At 43.4% G+C, this 19,779-nt stretch overlaps 1 protein-coding gene across 2 annotated transcripts in view; it reads right to left on the minus strand.

Moving 5' to 3' along the window:
* The window catches only part of ZFAND3 (zinc finger AN1-type containing 3), a 135,535-nt gene extending 135,236 nt beyond the window's left edge, over positions 1-299 (minus strand). Inside the window, exon 1 of one of the 2 annotated variants that reach the window (XM_018085191.2) lies at positions 217-299. The gene's annotated coding sequence lies outside the window, so the exon portion shown is untranslated. The remainder of the gene's footprint in view (positions 1-216) is intronic. The other variant, XM_029965039.1, reaches the window with a different exon arrangement.
* Positions 300-19,779: the final 19,480 nt, after the last annotated feature.

Consider the following 19,779-nt stretch of genomic DNA (forward strand, 5'->3'; position numbering starts at 1 on the left):
TCCCCCTCCGGCACCTTGGCTCCCCCCGTCCTGAGCGCGATGGTTTCGTCAAGCCACCGAATCAGCTGGGAGCGGCATATACCATAGCACATCCCCGGGGGGAGTGGGGTTGGATCGAGTGCGGGAACTAGGTGAGAAGCGAGTTTGGAAGGCGCTCATAAGCTCGAGAATAGGATTCTCTGTGAGGAGGCTCAGGCGGAGCTGAGGTTCGCGGACCTGGAGCCGCCGCCTTGTTTTGCCTCTACCCACACGTTGGGCGCACAGTGGTACAGCCAGGGACGACCGGCGGGGTGCGGGTACCGGTGTTCGCCGCGCATGCGCAGAGGGGCTCCGACGCGGAAGTCGGTGGGAGCGGGTCCCGGGGGGGCCAGGCCGGCACCTGCCGGGGCTCCCGGTCACCGGGAGCTGCTTCGCGCACGGGGATACTGAACGTGTTTCACTGGTCCTGGTCGCTGCCAGCCCAGTGTGCCGGGGTGAGCGGGCTGTGCGCACTCGGGGTCTCTCCCCGGCAGCCGGGCGGCTCTGAGGGGCTCCGGTGCTGTGCGGGGCGTGGACCGGGACTTGTTCTCCCGGGGCTCCGTTTGGAGGGAGGCCTGGAGGCCCCGAGGGCGACGTTGGGCCTTCTCTTTTCTTGCTTATTCTGTAGATGTGCGTCCCTGCGTTCCCTCAATCCGAAATAAAGCCGTTTAGGTGTGTGACGTGTCCGGGGCTTCCCTCGCCCGTGGCAAACACCACTTGCTGCTCGAGGACGCTGAGCTGAGGGCTGGCTGAAGCCGGGAGAAGGCAGGCCGCTCCGGCTGGCCTGTGTTGGCCCCGTTCTGGGGTCTTGAGGAGGTAAGGTATGGCGGGGGGGGGAGAGCACAGCAGGCTCAGTGACTGCTGGCTGCCGCCCTTTGACGGACAGGAAAGGAAAGGGGAATTTCCAGCATCTGGACTTGAGGGCTGAGTAATGGGGCTTGTACTTCTGGTGCTGGTTAGCCAGTGGTGTTGAGCAAGCTACAGTCCTGCACTCACTGTACCTTGGTTTTGTCTCGGAAGAGGACATATTGCTGCCTCCCCTGCTAGAGTTTGCTTTCTGATCTGAGTGGAAAATGTTGTGTGGAAAAATACCGGTGTGGCAATAAAGAAGGTGGAATATTGAAGTATTCCTGACATGCTGTTACCTCTTTAATACTTTGATTTCTGCTTTGCACTTAAAACCAAGGTTATTAAACACTGAAAATAATGAACATCTGTAGCAAAGTCCAGAGTATGTAGATTTTTGTGAACAACTAATTAATTCTGCCGAAGATATTTTGATTTTGATATTAACGTTCTTAAAGAATTTACTATCAAATTAATTCCTGACAGAAGAAAAGTAATAACAAAATACATATACACACACACTTAAAACTTTTTAATGAAAATTTGGAATTTATTTGAAATCATGGGGACAGACTTCCTCTGAAGAGGCTAATTCATGCCAGATTGCTAATGATCTTGGTTTTATTAAAAACGTAGAGTCTGGGGTTGCCTGACTCCTGGTTGATGCATTAAGTGGGCCCCATTAATGCTTCAGTAGCTCAACCAGTCACTGCTGTTCTTCAGCAGCCACTTTGGATGCTGTAAGGTCACGGCGTGTGAGACTGGAAATGGAACATTATCTGGTCTAACTGCCCGCCCTCTCTAAAGTGTCTGTTGCTCCAGACCACCCTGTGCACCGAAGCACAAGGGCTTCCTTTTGGCACAGCTCTCTGAGGAAAATGCTTAGCTGCTGAGGCAGCAGAGAGGTGAGTACGTGAGTACTCCCTGGCCTCGTTAACTCAGCCCTTTAAGCCAGTAAGTCAATTGGAAATTGAAATGGTCCCATTCGTGCTGGCTACCTGTGCTACTGCCAGAGGCTGTAAATTCCCCTCAGGTAAGGAGTACACACTGGCTTTTTAAAGATGATTTAGTATGTCTGTATTTGCTATTAAAGTAAGCTCATACTGAGTTAGCTTTCAAGTGTTGGAAATGTTGTGGAGAAGCATTCTCTCTGCTCAGTACTCTTGTGTCATTGCAAATGAAGCTTTCATGATTTTGTAAAGGTATGTTGGGATGATGTCAAAATTCTAGTTTGCCAAGCAGTTCAGATTTTTAAAAACCCTACAGGGGTGTGGTAATTCACTCCAAAGTTAAACACAAGAAAAGCATGAGTTTAGGTATAATATTACTACACAAAGCAAACACATACTAAGCATGATGACAGTGAATATCCATGAACAACTCTAACTCTGCCTACTACTAATGCCCTAAGGAGAAATAATCTTGAGGTCACACATACATGGTGGACTTGAGGATTATAGTGCAGTTGAATACTGTGGGGCAGAGAGCAGGGAAGCGTGTGTGCTTTGAAATGATGGATTTGGTCTTTTTTTTCTTTTTAAGTATGACTTCTGCAACACTGGTTTTATATATTTGTGGTACTTTCTACATTTTTAACACAAAATTTAAATTATTGAGGCATCAGTTCAGCATTGTTTCCTGAAAATTTAGTGTGGTAACCCGTACCTGCTTTTCTAAACCCTGTAATGTTTTGATATGTGTCATGTGTCTTCTAATCATATCCATCCACTTGCAACCACCAGAAAGTGTATTTTTGTGTTGCAATGTGGCAGCAAGGGGAAGTACCGCTGTGCGATGCTTCTTCGGAGGCTGAAAGGGAGAAAACTGGTTCAGCTGATCTAAAATTAACACAGTCATGAACAGAGCATCACAGCCTCCATTCAGTGTGTGGGCTCTTCTTCCAACAGACCTTCTCTTGATCCAGGCCTCTGGCCCCCTGAGGAATTTCAGTGATAACTGACATTTTCTTTTTCTTTTTGCATCCTGAGTCCAAGCCTGGATGCTTTCTCAACTAACGTATAAACATCCACAGACAAATAGATAAACAGCACTTAGGAAACGTGCAGGGATATGCAGCATAGTAGTTGGACGAGGCTGGGAATATTCATCCACAGAAAGTCATATGGTCCAGATACAGCAAGGCATGTTTCAACCTTATGGGAAGCAAATATCCACTGTAAACACACATTAGGTGGGGGGAAAAAACCCCTTTAGTTGGAGGAGAGTGATGCCAGGAATAGTGAGCAACAGTTTAAGTACATAACAACAGGAACAGCTCAGGTCATTTTAGTTCTGAATATCTGAATGCATGAAAGAGATGGGGAAGTTGCTAATTCTTCTTAATGAGACTCTAGTGGCCCTGCAGCTCTTCTGCAGGCATCTTTTTGCAGACAATTCAGAGAATGCAGAGAAAAGCACCCAAAATACAGGCTGCAGACACTGAAATAATTGAAAAACCTAATGTTTACTGGTTGGCAATTTGGGCACAGATACCCATACATTGTTAATCAAAATTATCAACAAAAATAGAAGATATTTGCAAACAGGACACGCAGAATTTAGTAAAAGTTTAAAAGGGATGTCTCTAATGGGAGGAATGCTTGGGACATGCAGAAAATGTTCTTGCGGTAAAGTCTGGTTTTAACCTCTCACTGAGATGCTTCTGTCTCGTTCTCAGCAGGACCCCTTTGTAGGATTAGATGAGGTAATAGACCTCACAGGATCGGAAAGCAAAACTCCACACAATTAAAATACCATTGTTTCTCAAGTGCTCCCTTTTATTTTTATATATATGCTTGAAAATGTTGTACCTGTATATATTCAGAATGTGTGGGGGTGGTTTATTTTAGTATAAACATGATTACCCGACTGAAGTACATGTGGACAACCATAAAGTGGAGCAGGTGGAGAATGTCACAAGTATTGTACGTCTTCCTTCTCATCTCGAGATCTAAATTACCATAAAATGATAAAAGTGACACATGTGATGCCAATCTGTTAGAGAGACTCTTGAACTGATTGAAATAATCACCACTTTTTATTCCTCTCCAGTAGGCAGATATTCTTGGTGAAATCTTTTCTTTTGGAAGTTCATTCTTGTTAAAACCTGTATTGAGGCTGAAAAATAAAATGAGCATGTGGGAAAGGGCAGTGGAGAGGACACATCTGAGCTGTAGCCATAGCATAACAATTACAATGATTCACTAGAGCCCAGGGCATGGGCTACAGACCATGAAGGCATTAACCTGCAGCAAGTCAGCAACACAGATGTGACCCCAGAAAAGGTGACTGAACCACGCCCAAAGACTGACTGAATCAGGACCAAGGCTGCTGGGCTTTCAAATGCCTCCTCTTCACTGCATAGCTCATCTCATTTTCTCCATTTGGAAGGCATGTCTTGGTTTTTGTATGCACCTGGCATAGCAGGGTGTGATCCAGCTGAATGTCTCAACATTTGCTTATTCATTTAGTTTAAGTTAGGTGTCAGTGCAAGCAGTCTGAAGAGAGAAGTGCCCGCACCTTAGCCTCTGGCTTGGGCCTCAATGAATCCAACTCAGCTTTCTTTGCTACTTGGAGGAAGTCTCCCGATTAAAGAAGGCAAGCTGAGCTCATCTTGGCTCTCAACATTGCTTGTGTTGACAAAGCAAAAAAAAAAAACAAACCAGCCATGAATTAACAATTTATGAGTCATGCAAATTAGAAGGTTTTCGTAGCTGTGTCTTTTTGAAACATAAAACTTAAATTTGAAAACTAAAGGGCAGGTTTCAATAGTTCCAGCACAGAATTTGGAATAGGGACCTAGATGTTCTTTTAGTTATTTTAAGTCTCTCTGTGCCTCAGTTTTGTTCTCTCAAACGGAAACAATCTCATGGGCACTCTGGTAAAGGGGAATCTTTATTGGATGGCATTTTTAGAAATGAGAAATTGCTGTTGTTATTATTACTGTGACTAAGAAAGTGCCATTTCTTTGCAATTAATGGCTGGATGGAGGGTCCAAGGTGAAAGAGAAAACTCTTAACACAACCAGTTGCAATTTACATTAATATAACTAACCCAGAGGCAATAATACTTTTATTTATTTCACACATGTATTACTTCACCCTCGTGCCCCTTGTGTAATCCAGGGCACTTTGAGAAAAGCACAAATGCAAAAATTGGAGTGCAATTAAACAAACATTCTAGGCTAGTCTAAAAATGCCAGATAAAATACTTAAAATAAAAAATCATAACATCAGACATGATTTAATAAAAGGAGAGAGGATGCCTAGAAAACAAAAGTGGACAGTGACTCCACACAGTGGGGTGACAGTGACTAGTACTAAAATCACTCACAGGGAAATAAACCTACGGATGTTAAAAGATGTGTAGACGTGGCACTTTAGGGAGATGATTTAGTGGCAGACTTGGCAGTGCTGGGTTGATCATTGAACATGATGATCTTAAAGGTCTCTTCCAACCTAAATGATGCAATGATTCTATGTTCTATATAAGTTGAAACTTTCATTATTATTAGAAACCATGAGACTTATGACTGTGTAATGATGATCAAATTGTCCTAGGCATTTCCTGATGCTGGATAGCAGACTCAGCAAAGACCATTCTTAGCCTTTGAATGCTCTATTTAGCAAATGATCTCCATCCCCTTTTTTTAAAAAAAAAAAGGTAAGCATTGTTACAGCAATTTTACCAGGAGAAAAGCAGCTTTGGAAAGTGAAACAAGCTGCCTAGGGTCACACAAGAAGGCACCTGCAGATCTAGTAATAGCATTCACATTGCTCAACTCCCAATATAGCAACCAATGCAGAGTCTGTGCCCTCTTGCAGAGCTCATACCTTGGATGTTCCTTTATCAGCTCCCAGGATCTGCTTCCTCTGCCATAGTGTCCAGGTTTGCTAGACAATGGAGTCTCAAATAATTTTTGCTGCAGCTACTTGGTTTATAAATTACATGGATAAAAAGAAATAAAGGACTATACATGTCCTTCCCTTTGAAAAAGGAGCCTAGGCAAAAAGAATATGGTTAAATGGAAAGGTAGAAGATTAGTGATACTTACATATTTTTCTGTTTTCTTTACCTCGCTTCTCTTCAGCATTTTCATAATGCCTTGCACAAAAGGACCTTGCCTACACGTAGGTCTCCTGGGTCCTACTGCAGCACAGATAAACAAGCATTATAAAACTCTCATCTTGTATAAATATGAAATAGTTCACTCTTCATTGAATTGGAAGGTGCCTGACCCTAGCAATCTGTTTAAATATAAGCTATTTCTGCTCTTTCCTTCACTGCTCTGAAGATGTCAGCCCTGGGGACTCAGCCCTGGGGACGTATTTCCTGGCACCTCAATAAGGTTTATCAATTCTCTGACTTCTGACCTGGTGTTTCTGAGCATGGCCGAGATGAGTGGTAATTCCCCCATAAATGCTCCAGTGTCAGGGAGGCTTAATTGCTTGGCGGCATGAGAAAGTGTTTGGTAGTTCAATGACAAAAGGTCTTAGAGAATGTGAAATGGAAGCCAACAGTTCTCCTTTGCTGCCCTGCCTTCTCCCCTCCATAATGTATCCAACATTTGGCTTTTTCAGGGCTGTGGCACCAACGTTAGGAGAGCAAACCCTGATCTTGCTGTTTACAGTATCCGTGTGATCACAGGAAGATCAGAAGTTAGAAGTCATAAGTGCAGCTCGGGTAATTTTGTAAACAGCGGTAGCACCAATTTCTTTTACAGCAAGTAAAAAAAAAAAGACATTGCCGCTGGAAATGAAGAGCATACAGAGCAGCTGTTTCAAATTTGTCTGACGCTGTTATAAAACAAGTTTAAAGTGTTAACAGTTGTACCCATGGCACAGTTTCTCCTGCTGTGTGCACACTGACAGCTTTCCTTTATGCCGTACAACTGAGCTACCACATTTGTGCTCAGTTCCCTTGCCTTTTCTCTGAGATGCATTTCCACAGCTGTTGGCTGCAAATGGCTGGGCACATTCCGAGTGGACTTGCAGGCTGGTGGGCAGGAATGCTGTGCAGCCAACCACAGCTGTCATGCCATGCAGCAGCATCTGCTGGGCTGACCAGTGCTGAGGTCATCCTCAGGCCTTCTGCCCCACCCTGTTAAACCTGTGCTGCTTTCTGATCCCAGGCTGAGAGTGACACCTCCAGCTTTCCAGAGAGCCACAAGTGTTTCCCACTCTGCCTGTTGCATCAAGGTGATGGCAGAATACAAGCAGGAAAGGGTGGAGGAGGTAGTGGCTCTGAGCAGCTTAGTCCGTCCCCAGGCCAAGAGAGCAGCCATTGGCCTTGGACAGATAATGGAGAGGAAGAGAAGGTGAGTTGGTGAGGGGCTGCTGGAGCATTCTGTCCTGCCTCTTGCAGTGACACACCTGGGGCGGTGTGCTCTGCTTTCCTCTCTCTGGGCTGAAAATGCTGAGATCTGAAGGAGTCTTTCACCCCAAGAGGAGAACTGCAACTCCAGTTTGGATGAGCGGGGGTACATGCCATAGAGTGAGGAAACAGTGCTCCTCGAAGATGAGTAAGGAGAATGCTGTGGCTTTGCATTGTCCTTAGAAGCACAGCAGGGGATCTTTGTACCTCCCTCTGTCAAGCTGCAAAGCATTTCACTTTAACAGGCTGCTGCTGAAGCCAGGACTATTCCATTTTGTTTCAGTCAGCCAAGAAATTTGAAGAGAACCTAGACAGCAAAGCAACAGATAAAAAATCAGAGCAGCAAGCTGTGAAAGAATGGTTTCTGGGGAACTGTGAGAGTTAGGACCCAGAATCTGGAAGTGAAGAAGCAGTTAGGGCGATGCTTCAACAAGGTACCAGCCACAGGGAGAAACCTTGGCCCAGCTGTGAGACAGAAATCTAGTGTAATTGAGACAGAAAGTGCAGAGCAGACTGGGTGAGTGAGAAGCTGCAGCACCTGAAGTTCATGACCACAGTCCCCAGTGTGAGCAGCTGTGAATCCATACTTTGCTCCTGCAAAGTCTGTTGATACTACCAGCAGTGCAAAAAGAGGGATGAGCTGTATGGTATGGGGCCACTGCTGGGGGGAGGGGGGTTGGGTAATATCTCCCCATAGCACAAGGAACAACCATCCTTTTCCTTCCCACAGCAGCAGGAATGGTAAGTCTTGTCTCAAAGTCTTTGGGACTCTCCATCCAAGATTGCATAGCCTGTAACACACACACACCAAGTACACAGGTGGTCCCAGAGTCGCACTCAGCTTTGAGAGGGAGGACTTCTTATGAGCAGGTGAGAGGGAAAGTTGCTGTCAGTGTTTATGTATGGGTGAGGAATGTAAAGATCCTGAACAAGGAGAGGAGATGGAAACAAACTCACTGCAGCTTCTTAACTTCACTCTACTTAGCTCTCCAGCTTCTCAAACCCATCTTTCAGCAGTGAGTCTGGCCTGTATGGGCTACTCATGTGTGTATTTGTAGGACAAATTGAGGATGTGAATGGAGTAAGAGTCTGGTTAGAAGATCAGTGCAAATACCTACACTCAGGTTTGCAGCTGTGTGCTGGCACAGAAATGAAACAGTGGATGATCATGTGTGTCTAAACCACCCCTATCCTTGTGGGAAAGAGAGGATAAGTCGCTATTGGGGTTTGCATATGGGTTTCAGGAGGATTATTGCATTTTACAGACAACTTTTCAACAGAAGAACAGGTTATAGGGTACATCTTGAAGGCTGCTGACAGGAGGAGGTGGCACATGGGGATAGGTCTGTGGTTAACAGGCTGAAAATACCTCAGTGAAATACCACAGGCAGAAACCTTAGCAATGGAGAAAGGAGTAATAAGAGGATAGGAAAAGGGGAGTTATCAGCCTGCTCTTAGAGGAAGCAATACGTAAACTGGGAGACTTCTGAGCAGGGATCCTCAAGCCTTTACTGTCACAATTAGCCTCCTGAAGGTGGTTGGTGTTGCTGGGACTGTCACTTGTGTTGCCTGATGAGTTTACTCATTTCTTTATTAACCCCCCCAGCAGGAGTAATCGTGAGAGGTTTAAGGAGACCAAGGGAAAAGCTGGCACAGTGGCTTTGTAATAACGCCTATTTTTGAAACAATGTGACAGTTCAAGACCTTAAAATGGGATCTGGGACGAACTGCTTTGATTTCTTATTCTGTTATTCATAGTCAAGGCTGGATTAAGACCATGTCAGCGTAGGCCTATTTCTAATCAGTTCTCTAGGGAAGAAAGCTTTCTGCTTTCCTGGTGTCAAAGAAAAGCCTGAAAAACCCAATTCAAAAATTTCTACCACCTTTTGAAGACAATTTCTAGACAAGAGCTCTGTGGTGCGAGCTGCCTGTGCTTATTAGTGAAGTACTGTTCTTACCTGCAATTAGTAGGCGGTACTCTCCTTCAAGTGAGCTCGTTCACTTCTGGGGTCAGAAGGTGACACAAGTTAGGTGTCGATAGCTGTTACTCATTCTCAGTGGTGCCTCCTGGGTTTCTAGGATGGGCACATCACCTCCCTACTTCGGGAAGACCACAGATGTGACCCTCTCACTTCTACTCCAGCACTTTCTGGCCATGCGTATTTACTGCAGAGAGGGAGATAGTTGCACTCACACCCAGGGTCTTTCACCTGGCCCTTAGCTGCTCTGAGAAAAAAGGCTGCAGCAACCAGGCAAGGGACCCTGCACTGCTGAAACTGCAAGCTGAGTATCTCTTTTTAAAGAAAAGCAGACTGCATTGCTTTGGTTCCAGAAGTTAAATGCCAAAATCAAAGTGCTTGGGAGCAGGTGGTTTATACATGCTGAGCTGCTGCTAGTATGCACATCTGGTGCACTGAAGGCATTGCCACTCTGCTAGCATAGCCCACTGGATGCAACTCATTTTTACTGCAGCACACTGCATCTGCACAACATCTGCGAGCAGATCAGGAGAGTTCTCCAGCAAGGAGTTCAAAGCCTTGCTAGTCTGCACACATGTGTGGACAGCCAGCAAAAGCACTCACTGCACTGTGGCTGGACCAATGTGTCAAAGGGGTAACCAGTGTCCTCAAGATGGACAACTTGGAATGACCTCTGTAATGAGGGCATGTGATGCTGTATACAGCTTTTGAGGGCAGAGTAAGATGTTACCCTCCTTTTTATACTTAGAAAAGAGTTTAATGTTTTAATAAAAGCTTTGGATACAACTTCCTTATTTTTGCTTCTTTCTGCAGCATGTATATACAGATGCATAACCAAGAATGAAACAGAGAAGCACATCTGGTGTAAAGGACCTGTGACACCAAGCAGTGTTTCACTACCTGGTCTGCTCCTGTGGTGACAGAGAGTGACAAGGCAGTGAGTAGGGACTTTTGACTGTTTGAAGGGAATTCATCACCAGCATCACCCACTGTCAGGCACTGCACGGAATGTGTTTGGTTGCTGCGGTGGGAGGTTGTACTGTCACAAGTGTTATACCTTGGGTTTTCACTTAATGGCCTTTTAAATTATGAACCATTCAAGTTTCTGCTGCTGCTGTTCACCCTGTTCCCTCTATACTCGCCCTATATACTGTGTACGTCCCCCTGCTCCTCTCTCCCTGTCCCTCTCCTCCTCCTGGTACTCAGGCATATGAACAAAGCCTGTCTTTGCACCTTGTTCCCTCTGAGTTTGTTTGCATCCCTCTCCCTGCATCACGAATCTCTCGCTGAAAGGTCAGAATGGCTTCCTTAGCCAGGCTGAGGTGACAAGTCCTATCAAAACAGTGAAAGGGCATGTTATTTCTTTGTGTAGAGAAAGAAAGAAAACCCTATTATAAGTCCTACAGTACATGTGGCCACAAGTTAGTATTTCTGCTTACTAAGCATGCCTGTATTTAATTGCTTAGCCTGTTTAAAAATATTAGTAGCCCGGTTACCAGTAGCAGCCACACCTATGCTATTGTCATGGTTTCAAGTGGTTTCATTAAACAAACCTAGGAAAAAATGGTAAGGGGAGTAGAGTAGCTTGAAATGTTAAGGCAATCAGATGTAGGGCCCATTGCCATGGCTGTTCTGCTGCTTCTCCAGCCTAGGGAATCCTTGCAAGGGTGACATTTTCCTGTGGATCCCTGAACAAGAGAGTGGATAACTTTCCTTGGGCTTTTGATAGAAAAACATCTACTTCTTCAGAGAGGAGATTTCAGTGCCTGTTGACTGATCATTGTATGAATTAATAGGGAGAGCTAGCTAGCAGCTGTTGAACATTTATCCTACTTATGTATATCAGAGCTTCCATCAAGTTTCTCCTCTGTTTTAAAAAAAAAAAAGTAACCATGCAGTCAGGAATAACTGGGGTGAACATCCAGGTAATGTTGAAGAAGATGGTGACAAAATTATCTCCAGCTTCCTGCATTATTCCCAAACAGCAGGCTATGAACAAGTAACCTCTGGGGACTAGTATTCCTGTTAATGTTTTCATTCAGTATAGCCTTGGGGCTTGTAAAGGCCTGTATGGGACAATGTTACAGCAGTAGTATTGGCACATCTGTCTAACAGTGCACTGACCTGCTAAAAGAAATTTACTCATGGAAGCCATGGTTCTCCATTTCCTCTTTCATGCTAAAAAATGCATCGATAGCTATATACATAGCTACAGAGCCAGCCCTTCTGCCGCATTTATTCTCAGCTCGTTCCCCAGGAGCTCTTTAAAACACAATTATCTCCAGCTCCACTTAATCACACAATCTGTCCCAAGGTCTATTCCTGCTTTTTTTTGGTCCTTCTATTGCCAAGGGCTCTCCCAAGGACTCTGTACTCTCTCCTCTTTGATCCTGTATCAACACTTGTCCGTGTGCCTAGCCAGTCACCTCACCATGGGACAGCCCCATGGCAGCTCTTGCTGTTGCAGTACATTGCCTTGGAAAGCAGAGAGTGAGATGGTCTAATTGTATTTAACCTGCCCCAACGCAAGACATACATCTGCACAAGCCTTTCATTTGCCATCCTCCCATGTCTGTTTTCATGCAGGTGCCAGCGTGTCCAGCCAAACCACGTTCCTTCCCCTTCTCTCACCAGTGAGTACCCAGGACTGAGCACTCAGCCCAGCAAGCAGCCCATTCGAGTAGTGCCTTTTCAGGCTGCTGAAGAGAGCTGAGCGATGAAGAAATGGAGCATGTTGTGATATTTTGGGTTTCAGCTTTGCTAGAAACAAGCAGGTGGCTTCTAGTAAGCTGGAGGAAAAGGAGAGGCGATAGAGAGTCTGGAAAATACAGGCTTAGGAGATGTGGTAGCATTGAAGGACTACTAAAATTAAACTCTGCTGTCTAGATTTCAGCTGTGTCCAGTTTGGGTTCAGCTTACACTGAAACCTAGGCTCTAATTTATACCCCTGCAAAAAGGTCTATGGCTAGCTTTTTTCCTGGAGGATGAAAATACAGTTTGAAGTAAAATGCGTGAAAATTGCAGTCATAGGTGAGGCGGTACAGAAATGGATGAGAGACAAACTATCGGTAGTTAGCTGTGCCTTAATCCATAATTACTTACTGCAGAATCTCTTACATCCATGTTTGTCTCATGTAGTCTATTTCTGGAGACAGGCTGTTAGACACTGGTTAAGCAGGTGGTTTGCCGATGACTCCCACATTATATATTGATCTGTTCTGGGCTCCCTATTCCTGGCTGGTAACTTTATCAAGGCAGAACTGCTTTTGTAGTTCATGTTTTGACAGTTCCTAGCAGTACTGGACACCTGAATGAAACACATAAAATCTTCTAGAGGTAAAAAACCACTAAAAGCCCCAGGCTAAAGTACCTACTCGTTAAGCTTCCTCTCCCCCCTCTTGCTTTTCCATGCCCTGCCAACCCCACATAAAACCTAACAAAAAGCTGTGATCATCCATTCCCCTCCCTGCAAGGTGCTAATGCTGCTTCTCAGTCCCACACCAAACTCCCTGCCTGAGTGGTAGCATCTCTCAGGAAGGCACACTCAATTACACGTGTCAGGCCTATAAAATACCTGTCAGTTTTCTTTGTCCCCTTTGCTGTTCATGACCCATCCTAAACTCATTTAAACTGCTTCTTGATGACTATTTGCCCTGGCTTTGGATATGAAAGGTAGCATACACCTTTTTTTTTTTTATACTGCCTCTTTCCTGGCTCATGCGGGCTAATGTATAAGCCAAGGGGAGCTCTGCTCTGCACTGTGCCTCATATTTTATGCTGTGTCTTTGTGGTGCTTAGGAGTTTGGTACAATACATCTCTTCATCATTTTCCCATCCAAATGCTGAAAGGAATTACCACTAATACTTCATATTTTGGATCTATTTTACCCAGAGAAGTACCTTCTTCATTGGATAGCACTGACAGTACTCTCATATTTTCTTAAAGTGACAGAACTGGGCCTTAAAATCTGAGAACAGAAATATGAAAATCTGAAAACAGATTTTCATATTAGTTATCTGATTTACCCAGCTGTATTAATCTAACACCAAACAACTGTAGGACAGCCCAAGGGCACCAGTTTAGCATTTTGGTTTCCTGAGTCAGATGCTCTGCCTGTAGGTGTAAAGAAGTCATGCTGCAAATTTGTGGATTAGGTGCAAAGGCGTAAATTGTTTCCTAGCTAGACAGAGCTCAGTCAGAGATATATCCCTCCTCACACCTTCAATAGTCACTCAAAAAAAGGATTGTAATGGACTTCCTAGGAGGCAGAAGGTGGGAATGACCTTGGGGAATGGTGGAGTTCACATGTGGGATGATAAGAATAGTTTAAATTCCCAGACAATTTTTCTTCAACTGCCTGAGTTTGGTTATAAACTTTCTCTTTCAGAGAAGAGCTCCTTTTGCCTTTTTTTGTGCATACTTTTTGCCCAGTCATACCCTTTCCTTCCAGCAGCTTATTTTGCATGTCACCTTTTGCCTGGCAGCAAAATGTCTGAGAATGGTTTGAAAATCATGGAGGACAATCTTATAGCAGAGAAACAAAAATGCCTTATTTCCAAGCTCAGATCTGCATAATATCTACAAGCCGCAGTTACTTATGCTGTCTGAATCAAAAGCATTTATTGCCATCATTAAAAAAAGTATTTCAGGAGTTTCAAATGGGAACTACTAGCTTGTGAGCTGGAACTTGTGCTTACATATTTATTAAACATGTGATAAGCAACATAAGAATAAGAAAATAGCTGTAATCAGTTGAAGATGCATTTAACTTTGAAAGATATGGAACCAAAAAGTAAGTATATATTGACTGTAATGTTCAGTAAGCATGTGCCCTATTTTCTACTGGAAAGTGTTACCTGTCTTGAACTTTGCAGCCACAGTTTAGAAGCAGCTTTCATCAGCTTATGCAGATAGCTAGGAAGTAGGTTTACTATTCCATTGAAACGAGGTAAAATCTCTTACCAGGATCTGTTCAACTGTATTCATAAATGTTCTAAACATTTCAGCATCTCCTTGTATTCTTGCTTCAGGTGGTCTGCAAAATGTTTCTAACTTGTTTCATTTATTGCTGAAAGACTGTTCTGCTCAGAAAACACAAGGTTTGGTTCTTCTCCTGCTTCCTTGGATTTAAAAGCATGAAATCTTACTGATGAATGGAAATGACACCTGCTTTAAAAGATATAGTTATTAATGTTATCTTAGTCTTAATAGTACACAGACAACCATTTTTAGAATTAGGACCAAAGTGAAACACAAGTCATGCATGTGATACATGGCCCTCTTGGAGATTCAGGAAGCTTCATTGACTAAGAGGTAGATGTAGAATCTGAGAACCCAAGTTCCTGGGTTTCTGCTATTAGTGCTATTATGAATTAATTTCCACAGATCGTTTGATCTTTATGTTGTAGTTTGCAATACCTATAATGCTTTTGGTATCAGGGAGGCATAATCCATTAGTAGTTGTAGAATGCTTTGAAACTGTTGCATAGAAGGTACTGCATGAAAGCTCAAAATGACACAGGGCAAGTCTGACTTCAGACTTTCTGTTGCTTTTCTGGATGACTTATTTTAATTACTCTAGGTTATGCAGCTGTAAACATGCAATTGTTGCACATTGAAGAAAGGTTTTCATTCCTGGGTTACCATCCAGGTGTGTGGCTGTAAGTTGACCAATGCTGTCTCTGACGACCCTCCCCTGGTTTCTCCCTTGCAATCGATTCCAGTAGTGATGAATTTGCCTCTTGAAATTAATAATGTCAGGTTTGTCGATATTTTAAAAGCCAAACCTAATTTTGTTCTCTTGAGCCTTTCCTTTGGCTTGTGAAAGCAGAAGCTTTAAACTCTATTATTTGGGAAGTCTGCTGGGATACCTTGGTGTGGCAGGTGCTATATAAGTTTAGTGCTGCACCGCTATTAAAGTCCATTAAGAAGGATCTTTCTGGAGCTGTCAGCACACTGCAAATTAAAACCAGAAAAATAAAGGTACACTCAATAAATGCTGCTGTAATGGTTCAGATAGCTGCAGAGAGAGGACTCATCTTTGGCTTATGATCAGTTTACTTCTGGGTTCAATGTAAAGGTTGTTTGGCTTCCTGTATAAGCTCTGAAAAAAAAAAATAAAATCAATGTGGAGAAGCTTGGATGAGAGCCAGAAGAAATATTGTACTGAATCCAGAATATAGAAATCCTTCACAATTTCTATATTTTGCTCCATGCAGGTTCTTTATATTCTAGCAAGAACCAAGTTTTACTATCATTACTCCAGTACCACTGCAGGGTTGTATAGGATGTGAACAAATTGTCAAATTTTATTTGGTCATTTAAAAATGTATCAAAACCCCCTACCAAAATACTGTTAAAAAGGCCAGGTGGGTAAAAGGTCACAGGAGGAAACATCAAACACCTGCAAAAGGGCTGGAAACAAAGCACAGGATTAAGTGTTCGGTTTTCAAATTGGTAAAGACTGCTAGCAAGACCCCTCCTTAATCCCTGCTGTGGCTACTATTTAACAGTTTGGAAAAGGGAGGGTAAGGTGAGGTGTTAGAGGTGGATCAGACATTGCCACGGAGTCTCCTCATATGTAGAGAAGATGAAGCAATGACAGAGGCATCCTGTGTGTGCAGGTGGTGGAGGGCCCCTTCCCACGCTGACAGGTGCAGGACAGTGCCTCCTGAAGGGGTGATGGCACTTGCAGGGTTTTGCTTGAACTGTAATGCCTCAGGAAGGGAACTGGGGTACCACAGGAGAGAGTGCATCAGATTCTCCTGCACAAGGCATAATGGGCTGCTCAAATGTGCTAATAATGCAAGTCTACCCAGAGCGTGAGACAAACCAGCCTGCAATTACAGTAATGCCCTGGGGTTGAGTCAATGGCACAATCCTCTTGTCCTGCTCTGGTTTCCTGTTTGGCCAGGATGCTGAATAAGGCTCTCAGATACAAGTAGCAGAAATTGCTAAATGACATGAATATGGTGTTTCTGGAAACACTGAAAGTTATACCTCAGAGAGGAGGTCCCTGACTAGGATGTGAAATGTGTGGGTAGTAGAAAGAAGGAAAAATAGATGTACCTATTCATGCTTCCAGAATACAAGGACAAGAGGACATTCAATGGAAATAAAAGGCAGCAAATATAAAATTGTTAAAAGGAAATGCATTTTATACAAGGCCTAATTAGCTCATTCCCATAAGATAACATTAAGCCTGAGAGATTAGCAGGATTTTAAAAAAAGGATTAGACATTTATATGGATAATGTAATTGGGGGTGTTCTCGTTAAATAGAATACATATTTTCTTTTATTATGGAAGGATATAAGCCCTTTTGCTTCAGGGCCTAGGCTAGTTGCTAACTGATAAGAATTAAAAAGAAACTTCCCCTTTTGGCAAGTCCTTCCCAACTTGTCTTCTGCTGGGTTCCCTGTACTTAATCTGAATTGTTTCAACAGGCACTATCACAGCAGGATTATTAAACTATACGGTCCATTTGTTTGGTACGGTGTGGCAATTCTATTTCTTTATGATCAGATATCTTGCTATGACAGATCACAAAAATATCTGTGGTCTGAAACAAAATCCTTATCTTCCACTTGCTCCAGAAGGGGTTGACCTTGAGTGGCCACCTATTAAGTGCCACCAAATCAGTACTAACAAATCTCACTTACCTGTCGTTACAGTACTGCCTTCCAATTCTCATTCAGGGCTTATACAAGATTAGGCAGAGAGGTGGAAAAACACCAAAGATCCCACAACCTTCATCAAATGGGTTGTCAAGCATTGGAACAGGCTGCCCAGGAAAGTGATGGAGTCACCATCCCTGAACTTATTCAAAAGTTGTGTAGATGTGGCAGTTAGGGACATGGCTTAGTGTTGGACTTGGCAGTGTTGTATTAATGGTTGGACTTGATGATATTGGAGGTATTTTCCAATCTAAACAATTCTATGATTCTATCTCCCACGCATGTGAATGGATTTGTTTCATGGATGCTGCAGGCGGTCAGAAGTTGGAACAAAACCCAATAATAATCAAAAGGAAAAATTTATCCAAAACTCTTCCTTTCACTTCCAGGCAAGATAAGAAAGATGATGCTAGTAGCCTAGCCTTCCAGTTAAAAAGCATCAGATGGCCTTATCTAACCTGGCTAAAATTCAATTGTCTTTCATTTTGGTTACTGAAACACCCTTCTCTTTGGTCTTGCCAAGTGTAATTTCAGTCTGTTCACATCCCTGCAAAATACTGCTATAAGGATCATCCTCTTAATCCATCACTTTGAGGATTTTACACATTTTTGCTCCTCTCTACTACATTCCTCTTCTTTACTCCATCAAACACAAGCTATTTATCTTTCCTGTCAAGCCCCTTCCCACCCTGACAAAGGGCTCTTCTTTGCTATGACAGTGTCATCTCCTTCTCATCATTCTGTCAGTCTCTACTTCTCACTTGTTAACATTTTTATAGAAACAACTTCTGTGCTTTTTTCCTTGCTGTAAATTGGAGGAATATTGGTAAAGAGCAGCAAAATACCCTCACTACCTTTCTAAATCTCTGTTGAAAACCCTCCTTTACTCTGCTGCCTGTGAAAAGCTTGCCAGCAGTTTGGCCACTCTCCATCGTACTGACAAAGAGGAGTCAAATCACACTACCCACTGCCCTGTCTGCCCAGATGCACCTGCTGCCCTTTACATACATCTGGAAGGTAGGGATGGTCTTTTAGTTCTGCTAAGTGTCTTTACAACAGCTTCTCCATCATTGACTGGGCCTTCTAAGGGCCACTACAAAACAGACATTGGTATTCCTCATTCCTGTTCCATCAAGGTTCACTTGACAGTTTAGCAGAGTCCTGATGTTTTTGTCCTAGTGAAACACCCAAATTAGCAACTACTTTCTGTAGGATCTAGAGGTGTATGGTCATCAGGGTCTCCAGCTGAGGTCTCTTCTGAAGATGCAGATTCTGAAAAGTGGGCTCCAGAGAAGAAGTGTTCAGTTTAGCTCTGTTCTAACAGGGCAACGTTGCTTTTCCCTCATCAGACAGCAACTCCTGCAAATCCTTCAGTTTGAGCCTGTCTTTTGCGTACCAAATACTGCCATTATTTATAAAGCACTCCTGTGGAATGTGTCTAAAGTCAGTCCTGCAAGACAGTTTCAATCAAATTGTGTTCAATTTATTCCAGTTGAATAACTCTGAAACGTAAATAAAATTAAATTAATGGTGGGGTATTTGTATCCTGTTACAAATGTAATAAGCTTGAGCTAATGCTGTCTGTAAAATCAGATGAAGACTATAGAGTAAAAATCAACCCCTAGAAAACAGTGCAAAATTTGATATCTGGCTTGCAAGAGCAATCGGGGGTACATGTAATCCAGAGGGTATTTTTAATCATGTTTGTTCATACTGCTTCTCTGCTTCATTCCAATAAAAGACACGAAATACTTGGTCTCTTATAGCGCTTATATTTGGTTTGACAAACATGCAGAATACTCTGTATCTGTTCCTAACTCACTGTTTTGGGACTTGCAGTGATACTGTTACTAATAATTATCTTACATTTATAGGACACCTTTAATCCCAAAGCACATTATAAATTAGAGTTTAGGCCCAAAGTGCTTACATAGCACTGTCAAAATATGTGTGTTTTCTTCCAGTTATTCAGTGAGACTCCAGATTTGATCCTAGAAATTGTAAATATTGATATATACGTGGCAGAATATCTTATCTGTTGAATACCTCCCCAGCAAATTTACTCCCCAGGAGGTCTAGGATTCCTGTCAATTAGATATTTGGATAATTCCTGGTGCAAACATTACCCCAAACCACTGGGGAAAACCCAGCTTTCACCAAAAGTACCTCAAAAGGTATTGCAGGCATACTAAGCAGGCACAGCCTCAGGATGTGAAGGTCTTATCTAAAGGGTTAGAGACAGGAAGATATGTGGAGTGCAGTAACTGGGAATAGGGAGTTGAACTGGCCCTGTTGGGACTCGAGCCCCTGGCTCCAGGGAGCCCAGTATTTCGAATCCTGCCATCTGTTCAGTGACAAGCTGCTCTGCTTTGAGCTGCCAGCCCAGGTAGCAGTTCTGAGCCTATCCAGTCTCACATACTCATTATGTTATTTTACAGGAGCATCAAGGGCTTTGTGATGTGTAGATAGAGGATTCAACAGACTCAGGCAAAGGGTGCAAAACTATCTGGGGCAGCACAGGTGGCAAGAAGGGGAAAGTGGGACTCAGCTGATAGACACTGGCTCCTATCACATCATGAAGCGTGCAAACAGCACTGAGGAAGGGTGATTGACCCCCTCAGAGCCATGGGGTTTTTTCCGCTCCTGTTGATTTGTTTCTAAAGGCCCTAAAGCATACTGCAGTAGAGTTGTTCCCACAGTAAACAGTGCTCCAAACCTTGGTGGATCTTAGGTCTTCACCAGATATGGCAATAGCCACCTCTACGTATGAAGCAAATTATCTTTGGTCAGGTAATCCGTATCAGGTTACCAGAGGCAAAGTGAGGTTACCAGTGGACAAGAAACTCTTCTGAACTGTTAACATTCAGATATTAAGGACATCTGGTTTC

This window comes from Manacus vitellinus, unplaced genomic scaffold (genome assembly GCF_001715985.3).
Source record: "Manacus vitellinus isolate BGI_N305 unplaced genomic scaffold, ASM171598v3 scaffold_8_pilon, whole genome shotgun sequence".
Lineage (NCBI taxonomy): Eukaryota > Metazoa > Chordata > Aves > Passeriformes > Pipridae > Manacus > Manacus vitellinus.